Below are 10,342 nucleotides of genomic sequence, written 5' to 3'. Positions count from 1 at the left end.
CAGTTGTGAGAATTATTTTTAACTAAGGGTTTATTTAAGGTGGCTACTTAACACACATCTGGGTGGATTGTTTGTGGGCACCTGGGGTGATCCAGTGCTGTCCAAGGAGATCCCGGGGAATCTGTGTGATCATCCTATGGTCCGCCACCCAGGCTCAAAGGGATCATATTGTTATTCATGCTGGAAACTTCCGTGTCCAGACACAATATATTATGGGCTCTGGCATAGTCGAGTATGTTGTGTGAACTCTTTCAGTGGTAAACTAGCAGATGTAGGGGATGTAGGTGGTACAGTTTACCCGTCGAAAGGGCTAATGCTTTTGAAAGACTGTGTCTCGGTCATCCGTTTCTCAAACATCATGTAGCATGAGAAATCAACAAAGGAGATCGAGTCTTGTGGGGAAAAGTACGCAAATCTCTACAGAGTGTATAAACTAATCATGATTAGCCGTGTCCCCGGTTATGGACATCTTGAGTATCTGGTACTTGAATTATGATGTTGATCTCATCACTTTACTCTAATTAATTTGTTGGTTGATGATTACTTTAATTGGGATTGAGATGGGTTTCCATTCTCAATGTTTTTTAACAAACCTTGTAGTTAAATAAAATATATTCCTTTGAAGTAGGGAATTTTTTTTCCGCAAAAACATTAACCTTAGAGCCTCCACCAGCCATATATGCATATAGTTATAGCTGTTACATGTTCTTTGCTCTATGGTGTTATATTTGCCAGCATATTCCATGTGCTGACCCGTTTCGGGCTGCAACGTATTATGTTGCAGAATTTTTAGACGAAGAGTAAGGTGCGCTAGGTCGTTGTCGTGCACTCAGCTATGCCGTTGGAGTTGATGGACTCGCTTTATCTTCCAAGCCTTCCACTGTTATCTTATTTAGATGGCATTCAGCCATATTATTGTAATAAGTTCTCTTTTGAGACATTCGATGTAATAAGTGTGTGATTGAAACTCTGTTATAAATCCTTCAAGTACTTTGTGTGTCAGCATTACCGATCCAGGGATGATACTTATGCATAGAGATTTGACCGTTTGAGGTCGGATCGCTACATCTTTTGTCCTACCCTCCCGTGGCAGCGGGGTCCTATTGGAAACTAAGGGATATTAAGTCCTCCTTTTAATAGAGTACTGGAACAAAGCATTAACACTTCATGAATACATGAACTCCTCAAACTATGGTCATTATCGGGAGTGGTCCCGATTATAGTCACTTCGGGGTTACCGGATCATAACACATAGTAGGTGACTATTGACTTGCAAAATAGGATCAAAAACTCACATATATTCATGAAAACATAATAGGTTCAGATCTGAAATCATGGCACTCGGGCCCTAGTGACAAGCATTAAGCATAGCAAATTCATAGCAACATCAATCTTAGAACATAATGGATACTAGGGATCAAACCCTAACAAAACTAACTCGATTACATGGTAAATCTCATCCAACCCATTACTGTCCAGCAAGCCTACGATGGAATTACTCACGCACGGCGGTGAGCATCATGAAATTGGTGATGGAGGAAGGTTGATGATGATGTTGGTGACGGATTCCCCTCTTCGGAGCCCCGAACGGACTCCAGATTAGCCCTCTTGAGAGAGATTAGGGCTTGGCAGCGGCTCCGTATCATAAAACGCGATGAATCCTTCTTTCTAATTTTTTTCTCCCCGAACATGAATATATCGAGTTGGAGTTGACGTCGGTGGAGCCTCAGGGGGCCCACGAGGCAGGGGGACACGCCCTTGGGGGGCCTGCACCCTCGTGGACAGGGTGTGGGCCCCTGGTGTTGATTCTTTCACCAGTATTTTTTATTAATTCCAAAATGTGTCTCTGTTGATTTTCAGGTCATTCCGAGAACTTTTATTTCTGCACAAAAATAGCACCATGGTAATTCTGCTGAAAACAGCGTTAGTCGGGTTAGTTCCATTCAAATCAGGCAAGTTAGAGTCCAAAACAAGGTCAAAAGTGTTTGGAAAAGTTGATACGATGGATATGTATCAATATGCTGTTAAGTTCAGGGTAAGGTCTAAATTGGATGGGTTTCGATGGGCCTTAGTGGCGGTGTATGGCGCAGCCCCACCCAAATTTAAACCTGATTTCCTGGCGGATCTGGTTAGGATTTGTGGGGATGAGAGGTTGCCAATCTTAGTGGGGGGGGACTTTAACATCATTAGGAGGAAAGAAGAAAAGTACAACGATCATTTTGACGGGCGGTGGTCCTTTATGTTCAACATGATCATTGAGAGTCTTAATCTCAGGGAGACAGAACTCACGGGGAGATAGTTTACTTGGGCAAACTCTCTTCCTATGCCTACTTATGAGAAGCTCGACAAGGTGCTTGCGAGTGTGGAATGGGAACAGAAGTACCCACTAGTATTGGTGCATGCCATGTAGAGGGCAGTCTCCGACCACACACCTTTGTTAGTTGACTCGGGTGAAGCAACACATACTGGCAACAAAAACATTTTCTCATTCGAACTAAGTTGGTTCGAAAAAGAAGGCTTTCTAGATATGGTGGCAATAGAATGGGCTAGACCAGTTGCGGGTAGATCCAACATGGAGCGCTGACAAAATAAGATTCGTCACCTACGACAATTCTTGAGGGGTTGGGCCAGAAACAAAAGTGGGATTTACAAACAAGAGAAAGATCGGCTTATCCAGTTGATTCAGGAGCTAGATTTGAGAGCAGAAAGGAATCCGCTGGACGAAACAGAGCAGGTCGTTAAGTCCGACACAGAGTTGAAACTGCATGCGTTGCTTAGAGAAGAGGAAATGAAGTGGGCCCATCGCGCTATGGTGCTTAAGGTAGTTCAAGGGGATGACAAGAGTAAACAATTTTATATGATTGCAAATGGAAAACATAGGAGAAAGAAAATCATCCAGCTTGAGCAAGATGAGGGAAACGTTGCGGTCACGAAAATCTCAATTTATATATATCCAACTATTACAAGCAACTTTTTGGGCCTCCGGTAGACAACGCGGTGGCCCTCGACGAGCTTGCAGTTGATGATATTGCTCAGTTGACGTCAGATGAGAATGAGATTTTTTCTGCACCTTTTACCGAGAAGGAGGTTTTTGAGGCAATCGCTCAAATGAAACCGAATAAAGCTTCGGCACCAGATGGGTTTCAAGCAAAATTCTATAAGAAATGTTGGCATATTTTGAAAGATGACCTTATGCCTATGTTTCATGATTTATTTAATGGGCATCTGTAACTCTTCCATCTCAATTTTGGCACGATTACGCTGCTGCCAAAGAAAGAGGAAGCATTTCGAATTGAGCAATTCAGACCCATTTGTCTTTTGAATGTGAGCTTCAAGATCTTTACTAAAGTGGCCACCAATAGACTGATACGGATTGCCCATTTGGTAGTGCAACCCAGTCAGACTGCCTTCATGCCTGGAAGACACATCCTAGAAGGGGTTGTTGTCTTACATGAAACCTTGCACGAAATCCATTCGAAAAAACTAGATGGGGTGATTTTCAAAGTGGATTTTGAGAAGGCATATGACAAGGTCAAATGGCTGTTTCTACAATAGGCCATGCGCATGAAGGGTTTTAATGGGGCATGGAGGAATCAGGTGGATTCCTTTGTCCAGAAAGGTAGTGTCGGGGTAAAGGTGAATGATGACATTTGTCATTATTTTCAAACGCATAAAGGCCTACGACAAGGAGACCCATTGTCTCCGATTCTGTTCAACATTGTGGCAGACATGTTGACAGTTCTCATAGGTCGGGCCAAGGAGAAAGGCCTGGTAGATGGTCTTGTTCCCCATTTGGTGGATGGGGGCTTCTCTATTCTACAATATGCGGATGACACTATTATGTTCATGGAGCATGACCTTGCAAAGGCGAGGAATATGAAACTAGTGTTGTGCCTGTTTGAACAATTGTCTGGTCTAAAAATTGATTTCCTCAAGAGTGAATTGTTTTGCTTTGGTAGGGCCAAAGAAGACCAAGAAAATTATAGGCTACTGTTCGGTTGTGTACTGGGGTCACTACCGTTCAGTTATCTAGGCATTCCAATACTGTTGGGTAACGTAGCAGAAATTCAAAATTTTCCTACGTGTCACCAAGATCTATCTATGGAGAGACCAGCAACGAGGGGAAGGAGAGTGCATCTACATACCCTTGTAGATCGCTAAGAGGAAGAGTTCAAGAGAATGGGGTTGATGGAGTCGTACTCATCGTGATCCAAATTACCGGAGATCCTAGTGCCGAACGGACGGCACCTCCGCGTTCAACACACGTACAGCCCGACGATGTCTCCCACGCCTTGATCCACCAAGGAGAGAGGGAGAGGTTGAGTGAGACTCCATCTAGCAGCAGCACAACGGCGTGGTGGTGGTGGAGGAGTGTGGCAATCCTGCAGGGCTTCGCCAAGCACCACGGGATATGAGGAGAAAGAGAGGGAGGGCTGCACCAACGAGAGAGATCAAATCGCGTGTCATGGGCAGCCCCTATGCCTCACTATATATAGGGGAGAGGGAGGAGGGTGCGCCCCTCTAGGGTTCCCACCCCTAGGGGGGCGGCAGCCCTAGATGGGAAAGGGGAGGCGGCCAAGAGGGGAGGGGGAGAGGGAGGCGCACCAGGATGGGCCCTAATGCCCATACCCCTTTAGGGTTTGCCCCCTTTCCACCTCTTAGGCGCCTTGGGCCCTTGTGGGGGGGGCGCACCAGCCCACCTGGGGCTGGTCCCCTCCCACACTTAGCCCACACAAGCCTCCGGGGTTGGTGGCCCCACTTGGTGGACCCCCGGGACCCTCCCGGTGGTCCCGGTACATTACCGATAAACCCCGAAACCTTTCCGGTGACCAAAACAGGACTTCCCATATATAAATCTTTACCTCCGGACCATTCCGGAACTCCTCGTGACGTCCGGGATCTCATCTGGGACTCTGAACAACATTCGGTAACCACATACAAACTTCCTTTATAACCCTAGCGTCATTGAACCTTAAGTGTGTAGACCCTACGGGTTTGGGAGACATGCAGACATGACCGAGACGTTCTCCAGCCAATAACCAACAGCGGGATCTGGATACCCATGTTGGCTCCCACATGTTCCACGATGATCTCATTGGATGAACCACGATGTCAAGGACTTAATCAATCTCGTATACAATTCCCTTTGTCTAGCGGTACGATACTTGCCCGAGATTCGATCGTCGGTATCCCGATACCTTGTTCAATCTTGTTACTGGCAAGTCTCTTTACTCATTTCATAACACATCATCCCGTGATCAACTCCTTGATCACATTGTGCACATTATGATGATGTCCTACCGAGTGGGCCTAGAGATACCTCTCCGTTTACACGGAGTGACAAATCCCAGTCTCGATTCGTGCCAACCCAACAGACACTTTCGGAGATACCTGTAGTGTACCTTTATAGCCACCCAGTTACGTTGTGACGTTTGGCACGCCCAAAGTATTCCTACGGTATCCGGGAGTTGCACAATCTCATGGTCTAAGGAAATGATACTTGACATTAGAAAAGCTTTAGCATACGAACTACACGATCTTGTGCTATGCTTAGGATTGGGTCTTGTCCATCACATCATTCTCCTAATGATGTGATCCCGTTATCAATGACATCCAATGTCCATGGTCAGGAAACCGTAACCATCTATTGATCAACGAGCCAGTCAACTAGAGGCTTACTAGGGACATGGTGTTGTCTATGTATCCACACATGTATCTGAGTTTCCTATCAATACAATTCTAGCATGGATAATAATCGATTATCATGAACAAGGAAATATAATAATAACTAATTTATTATTGCCTCTAGGGCATATTTCCAACAGTCTCCCACTTGCACTAGAGTCAATAATCCAGTTCACATCGATATGTGATTAACACTCAAGGTCACATCGCCATGTGACTAACACCCAAGAGTTAGTAGAGTCAGTAGTCTAGTTCACATCACTATGTGATTAACACTCAATGAGTTCTAGGTTTGATCATGTTGCTTGTGAGAGAGGTTTTAGTAAACGGGTCTGCAACATTCAGATCCGTATGTACTTCGCAAATTTCTATGTCATCTTGTAGATGCAACTACTACGCTACATTTGGAGCCATTCCAAATAACTGTTCTACTTGGAGCTATTCTAAATTGTTGCTCCATTATACGTATCCGGTATCTCTACTCAGAGCTATCCGGATAGGTGTTAAGCTTGCATCGACGTAACCCTTTACGACGAACTCTTTTACCACCTCCATAATCGAGAAAAATTCCTTAGTCCACTAGTTACTAAGGATAACTTTGACCGCTGTCCTGTGATCCATTCTTGGATCACTCTTGTACCCCTTGACTGACTCATGGCAAGGCACACTTCAGGTGCGGTACACAGCATAGCATACTGTAGAGCCTACGTCTTAAGCATAGGGGACGACCTTCGTCCTTTCTCTCTATTTTGCCGTGGTCGAGCTTTAAGTCTTAACTTCATACCTTACAACTCAGGCAAGAACTCCTTCTTTGACTAATCCATCTTGAACACCTTCAAGATCATGTCAAGGTATGTGCTCATTTGAAATTACTATTAAGCGTTTTGATCTATCCTTATAGATCTTGATGCTCAATGTTCAAGTAGCTTGATCCAGGCTTTCCATTGAAAGACACTTTCCAAATAACCCTATATGCTTTCCAGAAATTCTACGTCATTTCTGATCAACAATATGTTAACAACACATATTCATCAGAAATTCTATAGTGCTCCCACTCACTTCTTTGGAAATACAAGTTTCTCATAAACTTTGTATACACCCAAAACTTTGATCATCTTATCAAAGCATACATTCCAACTCCGAGATGCTTACTCCAGTCACTAGAAGGATTGCTGGAGCTTTGCATACTTATTAGCATCTTTCAGGATTGACAAAACCTTCCAGTTTGTATCACATACAACCTTTCCTCAAAAAACGTCGAGGAAACAATGTTTTGACATCCTATCTGCAATATTTCATAAATAATGCAGTAATCGCTAATATAATTCCAACAGACTCTTAGCATCGCTACGAGTGAGAAAGTCTCATCGTAGTCAACTCCTTGAACTTGTCGGAAAACATCTTAACGACAAGTCGAGCTTTCTTAATGGTGATACTTACCATCATTGTCCGTCTTCCTTTTAAAATCCATATGTACCTAACAGCCTTACGACCATCAAGTAGTTCTTCCAAAGTCTACACTTTGTTTTCATATATGGATCCTCTCTCGGATTTTATGGCCTCGAGCCATTTATCGGAATCCGGGCCCACCATCGCTTCTCCATGGCTCGTAGGTTCATTGTTGTCTAGCAACATGACTTCCAAGACAGGATCACGTACCACTCTGAAGTAGTACGCATCCTTGTCATCCCATGAGGTTTGGTAGTGACTTGATCTGAAGTTTCATGATTACTATCATAAGCTTCCACTTCAATTGGTGTAGGTGCCACAGGAACAACTTCCTGTGCCCTACCACACACTAGTTGAAGAGACGGTTCAATAACCTCATCAAGTCTCCACCATCCTCCCACTCAATTCTTTCGAGAGAAACTTTTCCTCGAGAAAGGACCCGATTCTAGAAACAATCCCTTATTGCTTTCGGATCTGAGACAAGAGGTATACCCAACTGTTTTTGGGTGTCCTATGAAGATGCATTTATCCGCTTTGGGTTCGAGCTTATCAGCCTGAAACTTTTTCACATAAGCGTCGCAGCCCCAAACTTTTAAGAAATGACAGCTTAGGTTTCTCTAAACCATAGTTCATACAGTGTCATCTCATCGGAATTACGTGGTGCCCTATTTAAAGTGAATGTGTTTGTCTTTAATGCCTAACCCTTAAACTATCGTGGTAATTCGATAAGAGACATCATGGTATGCATCATATCCAATAGGGTGCAGTTATGATGTTCGGACACACCATCACACTATGGTGTTCCAGGCTGTATTAGTTGTGAAACAATTTCCACAATGTCTTAATTTTGTGCCAAACTCGTAATTCAGATATTCATCTCTATGATCATATCATAGATCTTTTATCCTCTTGTCACGACGATCTTTCAACTTCACCCTGAAATTACTTGAACCTTTCAATAATTCAGACTCGTGATTCATCAAGTAAATATACTCAACATCTACTCAAATCATCTGTGAAGTAAGAACGTAACGATATCCACTACATGCCTCAGCACTCATTGGACTGCACACATCAAAATGTATTACTTCCAACAAGTTGCTTTCTAGTTCCATTTTACTAAAAACGAGGCTTTCAGTCATCTTGCCCATGTGGTATGATTTGCATGTCTCAAGTGATTAAAAATCAAGTGAGTCCAAATGGTCCGTTTGCATGGAGTTTCTTCATGCATATACACCAATAGACATGGTTCGCATGTCTCAAACCTTTCAAAAATGAGTGAGCCCAAAGATCCATCAACATGGAGCTTCTTCATGCGTTTTATACCGATATGACTTACGTGGCAGTGCCACAAGTAGGTGGTACTATCATTACTATCTTATATCTTTTGGCATGAACATGTGTATCACTACGATCGAGATTCAATAAACCATTCATTTTAGGTGCAAGACCATTGAAGGTATTATTTAAATAAACAAAGTAACTATTATTCTCTTTAAATGAATAACCGTATTGCGATAGACATAATCCAATTATATCTATGCTCAACGCAAACACCAATCTCGATGGTAGAGGGAGCGTGCGATGCTTGATCATATTAACATTGGAAACACTTCCAACACATATCCTCAGCTCACCTTTAGCTAGTCTCCATTTATTCCGTAGCTTTTATTTCGAGTTACTAACACTTAGCAACCAAACCGATATCTAATACCCTGGTGCTACTAGGAGTACTAGTAAAGTACACATCAACACAATGTATATCCAATATACTTCTATCGACAGTCTTCTCATCTACCAAGTATCTAGGGTAATTCTGCTCCAGTGGCTGTTCCCCTTTATTACAGAAGCACTTAGTCTCGGACTTGGGTTCAACCTTGGGTTTCTTCACTAGAGCAGCAGCTGAATTGCCGTTTCATGAAGTATCCCTTCGTGCCCTTGCCCTTCTTGAAACTAGTGGTTTCACCAACCATCAACAATTGATGCTCCTTCTTGATTTCTACTTTCGCGGTGTCAAACATCACGAATATCTCAAGGATCATCATATATGTCCCTGATATATTATAGTTCATCACGAAGCTCTAGCAGCTTGGTGGTAATGACTTCGGAGAACTATCACTATTTCATTTGGAAGATCAACTCCCACTTGATTCAAGCGATTGTTGTACTCAGACAATCTGAGCACAAGTTCAACAATTGAGCTTTTCTCCCTTAGTTTGCAGGCTAAGAAAATCGTCGGAGGTCTTATACCTCTTGACGTGGGCACGAGCCTGAAATCCCAATTTCAGCCCTCGAAACATCTCATATGTTTCGCGACGTTTCAAAACCGTCTTCGGTGCCTCAACTCTAAGCCGTTTAACTGAACTATCATGTAGTTATCAAAATGTGTATGTCAGATGTTCGCAACATCCATAGACAACGTTCGAGGTTCAGCACACTGAGCGGTGCATTAAGGACATAAGCCTTCTATGAAGCAATGAGGACAAACCTCAGTTTACGGACCTAGTCCGCAAAATTACTACTATCAACTTTCAACTAAATTTTCTCTAGGAACATATCTAAACAGTAGAACTGAAGCGCGAACTACGACATAATTTGCGATGACCTTTTGACTATGTTCAGGATAATTAAGTTCATCTTATGAACTCCCACTCAGATAGACATCCCTCTAGTCATCTAAGTGATTACATGATCCGAGTCAACTAGGCCGTGTCCGATCATCACGTGAGATGGACTAGTCAACATCGGTGAACATCTTCATGTTGATCGTATCTACCATACGACTCATGCTCGACCTTTCGGTCTCTTGTGTTCCGAGGCCATGTCTGTACACATGCTAGGCTCGTCAAGTCAACCTAAGTGTTTCGCGTGTGTAAATCTGTCTTACACCCGTTGTATGTGAACGTTAGAATCTAACACCCGATCATCACGTGGTGCTTCGAAACAACGAACTGTCGCAACGGTGCACAGTTAGGGGGAACACTTTCTTGAAATTATTATGAGGGATCATCTTATTTACTACCGTCGTTCTAAGTAAACAAGATGCATAAACATGATAAACATCACATGCAATCAAATAGTGACATGATATGGCCATCATCACTTTGCTCCTCTTGATCTCCATCTTCGGGGCTCCATGATCATCTTGTCACCGGCATGACACCATGATCTCCATCATCATGATCTCCATCATCGTGTCTCCATGAAG

Source organism: Triticum urartu, chromosome 5, assembly GCF_003073215.2.
Source record: "Triticum urartu cultivar G1812 chromosome 5, Tu2.1, whole genome shotgun sequence".
NCBI lineage: Eukaryota > Viridiplantae > Streptophyta > Magnoliopsida > Poales > Poaceae > Triticum > Triticum urartu.
This window is presented reverse-complemented; position numbering follows the sequence as displayed.